Below are 9,085 nucleotides of genomic sequence, written 5' to 3'. Positions count from 1 at the left end.
AAGCTTTCATAGAAATTAAAGTAAACAATGCGTTGACCTCCAGCCCTTCGTTGCCCTGCTGCTGACTTGGGCCTGCTTGTTACGGTTACAGACGGTTTGGCGTTTTTTGTTTAATTGTAAACACATTTGGTAAATACGCCAGGATTTGGTGGTAGCTCCAAAGGGGTCCATTAATGCACCAGTGAAAAAAAAGCAGGGAAACAACTCCCATGGAAGGAGAGGAAATCTCCCATGTGAACGGGGGTGGGGGGAGGCACACTGCTGAACAAGCCAGAGACTGACAACCAGAGGCAGCTGCCCTCTCAAAAATCCCTCTAAGCAGACTGGGGGCCATCTTGGATTCAGCTTTGAGCAAATCAGTCAGGAGCTGCTTGCTATTAGGGTAAGAAGCCTGTCCAATTTACAAAGCATAATTTAGGCTGCTAGGAAATGTAGTCACCATCCAAATGGTGGCTCAGAAAGACCTATTGGTGATCCCAGAAAAGCCTTGTGGATGGATAATTGTATTGTTTGTTATCCATGTTTTTTGTGGGCAATACACTGTACCGGGGTTGGAAACCTGTGACCCTCCAGGTGTTGCTGAACTACAACACCGAGCATCGCTGACTATTGTGCAAGCTGGCTGGTCTAATGGGAGTTGGGAGTCCAACAGCAACATCCAGAGGGCCATAGGTTCTCCTGCCTATGTGCTAAATAGGCTATGGACATTGCTGGCTTCACATGTAAGAACATAAAGAGTCTGCTGGATAGTCTAGCATCCTGTTCCCACAGTGGTCAACCAGAGGTCTGTGTGAAACCTGCAAGCAGGGCCTAAGCACAAGAGCACTCCCTTTCTGTGGTTACCAGCAACTGGTATATACAAACATACTGTCTCGACCACAGAGGCAGAGCACAACCATCATGGATAGAAGCCATTGATAACCTTTCTCTCCATGAATTTGTCCAGGTTGGTGGCCATGGTTGCCTCCTGCTAGACTGAATTCCATAGTTTAACTATGTGCTGCATGAATAAGTACTTTGTTATATTTGTCCTGAATCTTCCAACATTCAGCTTCAATTGCATAGTCTACAGGTTCTATTGTACAGAGGGAGGAAACCTTTTTATCTGCAATTTCTTCATGCTATGCATATGCTCACATATCTCCACCATCATGTCTCCTCTTACTTGCACTTTCTCAAAACTGAACACTCACACAACCTATAGAAATCCTGATACATAAAGCAGAAGTCTGCAGTTACACTTAAAATGCTCTGACTCCAAAGAAGAGGGAGCTTCACCCACAGAAGCAAAGAAGTGAAGGAAGTCAGGAGGAAATCTGGAGTTTGGTCCATTCATCTCAGTGTTGCCTGCGCTGGCTGGCAAAGGGTCTCTAAAGTGTCTCCTGTTCACAAAAAGCTGCTTGTGTTGGGAGATGCCTTCTGCCACATCGGGACATTGGTCCTTCTAGCTCAGTATTGTCTACTTCACTGACTGAGCAGCTCTCTAGGGTTTCAGACACGGATCTCTCCTAGCCCTGCCTGGAGAAGCCAGGGATTAGACCTGGGACCTTTTGCATGCAAAGCATGTGCTAGGCCACTCACTCACTGCCTGTCCCGGCCTTGTTCATACAATGCAATGTACAAACTAATTGCAGTCCACCGTTACATAACTACAGGTTGCTGTTTTTTTAGTCAACGGCATCAGAAATGAACGGCAGCCACCACTATCTTACCATTCTTCCTTGCGTACTAACTTTTTCCTCAGGTATATTAAATTTGTTGTTCTTTTAGACTCAAAGCAAAGAAACAAACTTGTGAGGGATAAAGACAGTAATCAGAACTTCTGCCACATCCAAAATTGGCAGAATGTTCAACAGCTTACATAAGCCCCTGTGGGAATACGTTTTGGGATTTCCCGTGCTTTTGCCGCTTTGCAAATCCTTCCGTGCTACTGCACGGAAGGAAAGAGGATCTGGCCGAGATTGCTGCCTGGATCCCTCCGCGCCTGCTTGAAAGCGCGCCAGGAAGCCTCCTGGTAACGGTCAAAGGCTTGTTTCCCGCCCGGAAACACTGACTATTGCAATGCTCTGATTGGTTTATGCTTGCATGATGACGCTGTTCAGTTTATCAATAAATGGCCCCTGCTCTCTGTTAGCTGTGTGCAGAAACGAGAGAGAAACGAAAGAGAAAGAACACGCACAGAGAGTAGTTGGGAGAGCGCACCCCAACAACCGACTGCAGTCTTTTTTATTTGGCCTCTTTCCTGCCTTCGGCCACACCTTTTGCTCTACTTCTTGCTGCCTATCCTATCCTCTTCAAAACTTTTGCAACGCCCGAAAACTCCTCACGACCTTCAGGAAAACCTCATAACCAGCGGACCCATCATAACCAGCCGGAGCAGGCTCTCAGACGACTGGTTATCACAGAAGCTGGTTATCCCGACAAGCCCCTTTTTGTTGATTAAGTGGTTAATAAATAAATAAATTTTAATAAATAAATAAACCAATTGCCAGGTGAAAATGTTCCTCTTCAACCAGGCCCTGGGATGATTAAGATCCAATGCCCTTTTAAATGAGTTGTGGGAGGGGTGGGCGGGTTATTGGTTTGTTCTTGTTCTTGTTTGTATTATGTATTTTATTATTTTTATATTTTTATGTTGTGAACCGCCCTGAGATCTATGGATGAAGGGCAGTATACAAAGTTAATAAATAATTATAATTATAAACCACTGTTCTGGTCCATGAAGTTACCAGCCACTGCCAACAATTATACGGATGCTGGAAACAAGTGTCAGAGAAAGTTATGACAAGATGGCAGATTCAGGGCCCAGTACTGGAAGTGCCAGAGTGTGGGGTTCCACACAGAGACAAGATTCCTTTGGTTCAGTGAGAAGCCTATAAATGACTACATTTAAGAAACCACACCATACATTAAAACACACATTCTACAAAGGATTCCTGGGTAGTTTATCCTAAAGGTACAATTCCCAACACACTTAACGAAGTGTAGCCCCTGGGACTCTTGGGGTGGGGGGTGGGGAGTGCTTTAACTCTGCTTTAAATGCATGATCTGATCCCGAAGGCAGTTTCTGGCAAGGGTGTTGTTAGATGGGGCAGGGGTGGTCCAGAGAGCCTACACCTCTGGTATTTCACCCCAGATCTCCCTGCCTTTTTGTTTTGTTTTGTTTATAGAGTGACCCACCTACTTACCGTAATTTCCGAAAACAGGTGGATTTAGGGCAGTGTGACCAGTTCTGCCACACTAGGTGCCGAGCCTAGGGGGTGCTGCAGGGCATCACTATTATGATGTAGTGAATTGAGCAGAAGGGAAGGCAAGAGGCATGGGGGGCAGCACTGGATTTTGGGCTCGCACAGGGTGCCACTGAAATTTGAAAGACCAAAGTCCCGCCCCTGCCCAGAAGCATCTGCAGATGTAAACCAGCCACTTGCTCCCTAGTCATACGCAAAGTGATCTCTAATCCGCTCCCACTATAAACATCAATAGGCCCCCTCCATTTATTACATACCTTAGCCACTCTCTCCAAATTCCCCTCCAGGGATAAAAATAATAATCAAGATACTCTATCTGTGCCAATAAAAAGCTGAGGTTCTGAAACCTGTGCCACATTATAAAATTAAGCAAATTTGCATACTCTCATATTTTCCATAATTTATTCTGCATTCCCCCCAACAATTTTGCCCAAATGAACATGCATCTGGCAGTCATAAGGAGGGAGGAGCCCACGGATATTCAGGCTCTGATTCCCACCCACCCCGACACACACACACACACACACACACAGAGAGAGAGAGAGAGAGAGAGAGAGAGAGAGAGAGAGAGAGAGAGAGAGTAAGAGTAGAGTAGAGTAGTATGTTCTGCAATACATCTGGCATTGCTTATTTACATTGTTTAATCATAAGGGCTAGAAACTTGCTTTCCAAAAAAAGAAGAAGTTAAGATTCTCAGGAATTCAAATTCTGCATGGCCAGTGCCAAATTCTGCACTCATTCTCTGTTGCGCAGCAATGCTGAATTCACAGAGCTAGGGGTGGGGGAGGAATCCGTTCAGTTTTGCACTTTCATTCACACTTCCTGAAACAATAAACTTCTCTGAATCTTGCAATGCAGTTCTCCAACCAACCAAGTGTGCATGGAGATGCACATATTAGTGGAAAATAAAGTACAAAACTGCATTATGTTTGCTTTCATAAATGCATATATTAGGCCAAACAGCATACAATAATGTGTAAGTTAGGTGAATTCTGTATAATTCTGAGCAGTTCTGTGTTTTGTTTTGTTTTGTTTTTAAGATGAATTTGCAAATGGATGCTGGAATGGGGCAAACCAAACTTAAGGTTGGACACAAGAAAAATTGTGTGTGGGGGGGGGGTGAAATTGACAGATCCATTCATCTCTACACAGAGCCCTATGCTTTGCTAATTCTCCACTGTCGTAAATGAGTGGGGTGGGGGAGGTTAAAAAGTATGTGACCTTTTCCAGGGAGATGATGCCCTCACTGCGGTCTCTGCTTTCTTAACTCCCTCTCTTCTCCCTTCTCTCTCTCCCCCCCCCCCCCCGCCTCCCCAACCCTCAAAAAAGAAATGTGGCGGGGTAGAGAGTTGAGCAGCTATCTTGACTCCAGCCAGTGCAGCCTGCCAGGAGGAAGGCCTGGTGTCCCTTAGAGGCTTCCTCTGTGGTTTTATCTGCTGCTCCGCTACAAAAGAAGAACTTTGATGCCAGCTCCTTCCCTTCCATTAACGCAGGGTCCAAAAAGAAAAGAAAAGAAAAGAAATCCACCATTTCCTCTCGCTCTGTGAATTGCTAATAAACTCCAGACAGAAAGGTCTGATTAGGAAATTGTTTAGGAAATTGAAAGGAAAGGGGGAGGGGGGTGGGACCAGTTCCATGCTCCAGTTGAGCCAACGCTGCTTTTCTGAGCACGTGAGCCGGGGAGAGTGAGCTTGGCTTTGCTATACACTTGTCCGCTGGGATCCTGCTCTTCTCCCTTCTGCGCAACCTGTTTCTGCAAGCTGGATCTGCCATGCAAGCAGAGGCATTGCCACATGGGTCTGAGGGCTAGGGCTGCAGAGATGAGGCCCGAGCCAAATAGCTGGTTTTCAGTTTGTTGCTGCCTGAAAGGGGTGCTTCCAGACTGTCAGTATTTTGCAGGGGAATGGAGTGTGGGGGAATCACATTCCAGTAAATTCAGACTGCACAATTAAAGCTGCTTTGGAGCTGTAGCAAAACCAACTCACTTCCCGGAAAGGATAGGGAAATGCTCTGGATAGTGTGAGATGGCCGTCGATATGATGCAACTCATCTAACTTCCCCACAAACAAATAATTATATAAATAGCCAACTTCATCTAATCACTCCAGAAACAAATTAGGCCACCTGGGTTTAGTCTTGAGTCTTGCTCTTTTGAAACCTATTCAAGTAGTAGTTTAGAGATTTCTGAACAAATCCAGTAAGGTTCTTTGAACCAGACTACAGTAATTCATTCCGAGCACTGGCTATAGGCCTACTCATGGGTTTATGTTGCACCAGCATGTGGTGCTCAAAGGGAGAGAAGTGTGAAAAGACAAAAATAGAATTATGATATGTACACAGAGTTCTCTCATAGATAATGCTAACAGCCAGTGCCATTTGCAGATAACACCATGTCATATTCTAGTGGTGTCCTATCTGAGTTTTTAACACTTAACGTTTATTCCCTGTGAAATGAGAAATTTCCCTTACCACAATGTTCCTTAGCACTCACAAGAAGTCATCTGGACAAAACATTTCTCAGCTCCTTTTATCACAGCCATTGTCCCACCCTCCTTCCATTGTCAATGATTTTTAAATTACCGTTACAACTTTGTTTTCCTCGCTCCAATTTTCTTCTTAAATTTTGAACACATGCATGATGCCACAGTCTGCAACAGATGAATCAAGGGCCCCTCCAGACATTCATTTGCTTTTACGATGATTTGTACTCGTGATGATACTGGAGCGGTTATATGCGATTCCTCTTCCTTTTCTTTTTAATGGAACGCTTCATAAAATTGCGTATCATTCTTGTGCAGGGGCCATATATCTCCTCTGTATTGTTCAATATTTTTTAGTGTATGTGCCGCCAAAGTGACCACACAATTCCTCTTTCAATACTGTTTGCACCTGCAGAAGGTTTGAAGTGTACAGACTGCTCTGCTTCCGATTGGTGCGTGTCCTGTTGCTTCCTGCTGAAACCCTGTACAGTAACTTAATTTATACCATAAATGTTCTGCTTTAATTTCTATTCTGCTTTTGCTGCACTATAGCACCAGAGTGAACCACCCTGTGATCTTCAGATGAAGGGCAGTATACAAATTTAATAAATAATAAAGAAGAATGCCATTCTAGACAGCAATAATGGAGTAACATTTGGGAAGCATCACTTAAAAACCAATGAAGTGGAATGATGTGCAGAGACTGTCCAGTTTTAACTCACCACTAATGCACTTTTATTGCATCAATGACATGTTGCAGAATACAGCTGCAAAAAGGCACCAGGCGGGAGGTGCCCTAAGTGCATTAGAATCTAGGCCCTACGAATGAGCTGAAAGCATCAGATACAGCAGTACTGCTCAAGTTAAGGTGTGGAGCTCATCTGTCTCTGGAAGAGAGATTGGTAAAAGCCCTTTGTAGGGTATAAATATAATACTTTTTTCAGCTGCATTAGACTCCAGAGACTTTAAATTGTTCCTTTAAAGAGATAAACATGTACATAAGTCACACCAGTATATATTGTCTGGTGTTTATAAAAAAGAACATAGGTAAAGAAAACTCCAAGAATAGTTAATATTTCACTGCCATAAACAGCAGTTACGTATCTTCATTTGCATAATGCTTCAGGCAAACGGTATGCCAGCAAACGTAGGCTTGATTTATCACAATTTCCAGCTTCTGCCATACTGCCTACAGGAATAATTGTTAAGGCTATTTGCATAAAGTTTTATAAGAATACCATGCAACCTTTTCTTCAGGATGCACCTAGGTAGATGGAAGTCAAAATGAATTCAGAATGCTGATCCAATACAGGTATTAACAAACACAGCAAACTTTCCCCTCTGATCCTTTAGGGATGCCGTATCATACCCCATGTTCCTAGCCTTATTATTCAACTCTTTTACATTATCTATTCATTCTGAAACAGGATCTCTTACCAAGGCCAGTGATTGCAATTTGCCTCAGGCAGCAAATCTGCCCCCATCCTCACCATTGCGCCACTGCCAGCCCCACTGCAGCTTCAGCCATACCACCATCGCTGCTGCCACAGTGCCCTTGCCCTCACTGCTAATGCTGCGCCTTTGCCGCTGCGTCATGGTGACAGCACAGGTGTAGCTGCAGGCAAGGGTGCAGTTGGGGGGTGGCGGCAACAGAGCACCCTGTCTCTTACTAATCAGTTCCCCCCCCCCAGCCACTTATTCCTCCACCAAATCCTTTTGGGGTTTATCTCTTCCTTAAACGTTTTTCCTCTTAAAATGACTGCATGGGCACATGTGTAAATAAGTGCCAATCCAAAAGAATAATATTCCAAAACTGCAGTTAGCGGGAGATGGGAGAATGTGTTAATCATCATAGGTATTGCCCAGTAGGTGATCACAAGTCACACAAAATGCATCTTCATTCACATGTCAGTTATCAGTTCGACTCCTGTTTCTAAGGCCCCATCTGCACTATATATATAAAGCAGTATCATACCACTTTAAACAGTCATGGCTTCCCCCCAAGAATCATGGGAAATGCAGTTTGTTACAGGTGGTATAAGAGTTGCTGGGGGTTCCTGTGGTAAAAGTTTGCTGGGAAGAGGAATTGATGGTTAAACCACTCTGAGAAAATGGCAGTTGTTCTGCAATGTCCCCAATGTTATCATGTTGTTGTTGTCATCTGGAGGTGCAATCTTGCACTATGTTGCAACAAAAGCAGAACAAACTCCCCAGAACATTTGTGGTATGAAAAGTTACAGTACTGTATTTCAGCAGGAAGTTATGGGACGTGCATCAATTGGGAAAAAAGCAGTATGCCCACCCCAAAATTTTGCAGGCTCAAACATTATGGAAAACGAGATGGTGTGTAACTGCCCTGACATCATCATGAGCACAAATCATCATGAATGCACAATAGACTGACTGCATGACTGACTGACAGTGAATGAAGGGTCAGGGCTGTGCCTTCAGAGGCAAAAATTGCCTGCCATCCCCCTCCCGGCAACTCATGGTAAGAAAACAATACATGGGTGGTGCTACTGGGTGGATATACCACAACACCATTTCCCATCACATCAGCAACATGCCAGGGAAGCCCAATATTTTATTTTATTTTATTTTATTTATCTGCAAATTTATAAACCACAACCAAACTAGTTTACAATAAAATAAAATATAGAATACAAAAACATTACAAACTCAATCAACTAAGGACAAAAGAACAATTTCTACGGCTATGCAATTATTATTCCATAAAACAACTGGGTCAGACTTGAGGGAAAGCCTTCTTAAACAAACAAAAAGTTCTTCAACTGAAGACAAAAAAATTTCTTTAAATATGCCACCCTGGGCCACTTCCAGTGCCAGTGCAAGACAGGGAACATTTTACTTGCCTTAGGAGGAGGAGGAGGACACCATGGTACCCCTCCACACACACACACACACACACACAACCCCAGAACTCAGTGCAGGAAAACCCTACTTGCAGATTCCACTATCAGCACTTAGGTCTGGTGGGGGACTGGTATCCTACTGTGCACCCAGTTGCACTGATCCATTGCACCCGATCCCCTTAGTATCCCTGGCCCATGTGGAAGGGGGACCAGGGATCTTGCAAGGGCGCCTTTAAGGGATTTCATAAGCAGCGGGTCCTCTGCCTACCATAGAAGGGATTGGGAGCCTCATTGATGCAGATACTCAGATTAAAAGCAGATGGCCGAATCTGCATTCCGCTCAGCCTCCGTTGACTTCAATAAAATCGCCAAACTCCTTGGAAGCTTCTTCCTTCCTTGCCAAGTGACGTCAGCAGCCGGCCAGGAGGTTTTCTGAGCAATCTGTGGAGCCTTGTTGGGCTTCCTTCTTCTGGTCCAGAAGGAT

The 9,085-nt window shown here is 44.3% G+C and overlaps 1 non-coding gene across 1 annotated transcript; it reads right to left on the bottom strand.

The window, feature by feature from the left end:
* Positions 1–6,001: 6,001 nt before the first annotated feature.
* On the bottom strand, positions 6,002–6,106 carry LOC117052531. Its single transcript, XR_004427271.1, has one exon. It is a non-coding gene; the product is annotated as a U6 spliceosomal RNA (small nuclear RNA).
* Between the last annotated feature and the right edge of the window lie 2,979 nt (positions 6,107–9,085).

Source organism: Lacerta agilis, chromosome 8, assembly GCF_009819535.1.
Source record: "Lacerta agilis isolate rLacAgi1 chromosome 8, rLacAgi1.pri, whole genome shotgun sequence".
Classification (NCBI taxonomy): Eukaryota; Metazoa; Chordata; class Lepidosauria; order Squamata; family Lacertidae; genus Lacerta; species Lacerta agilis.
This window is presented reverse-complemented; position numbering and strand designations above follow the sequence as displayed.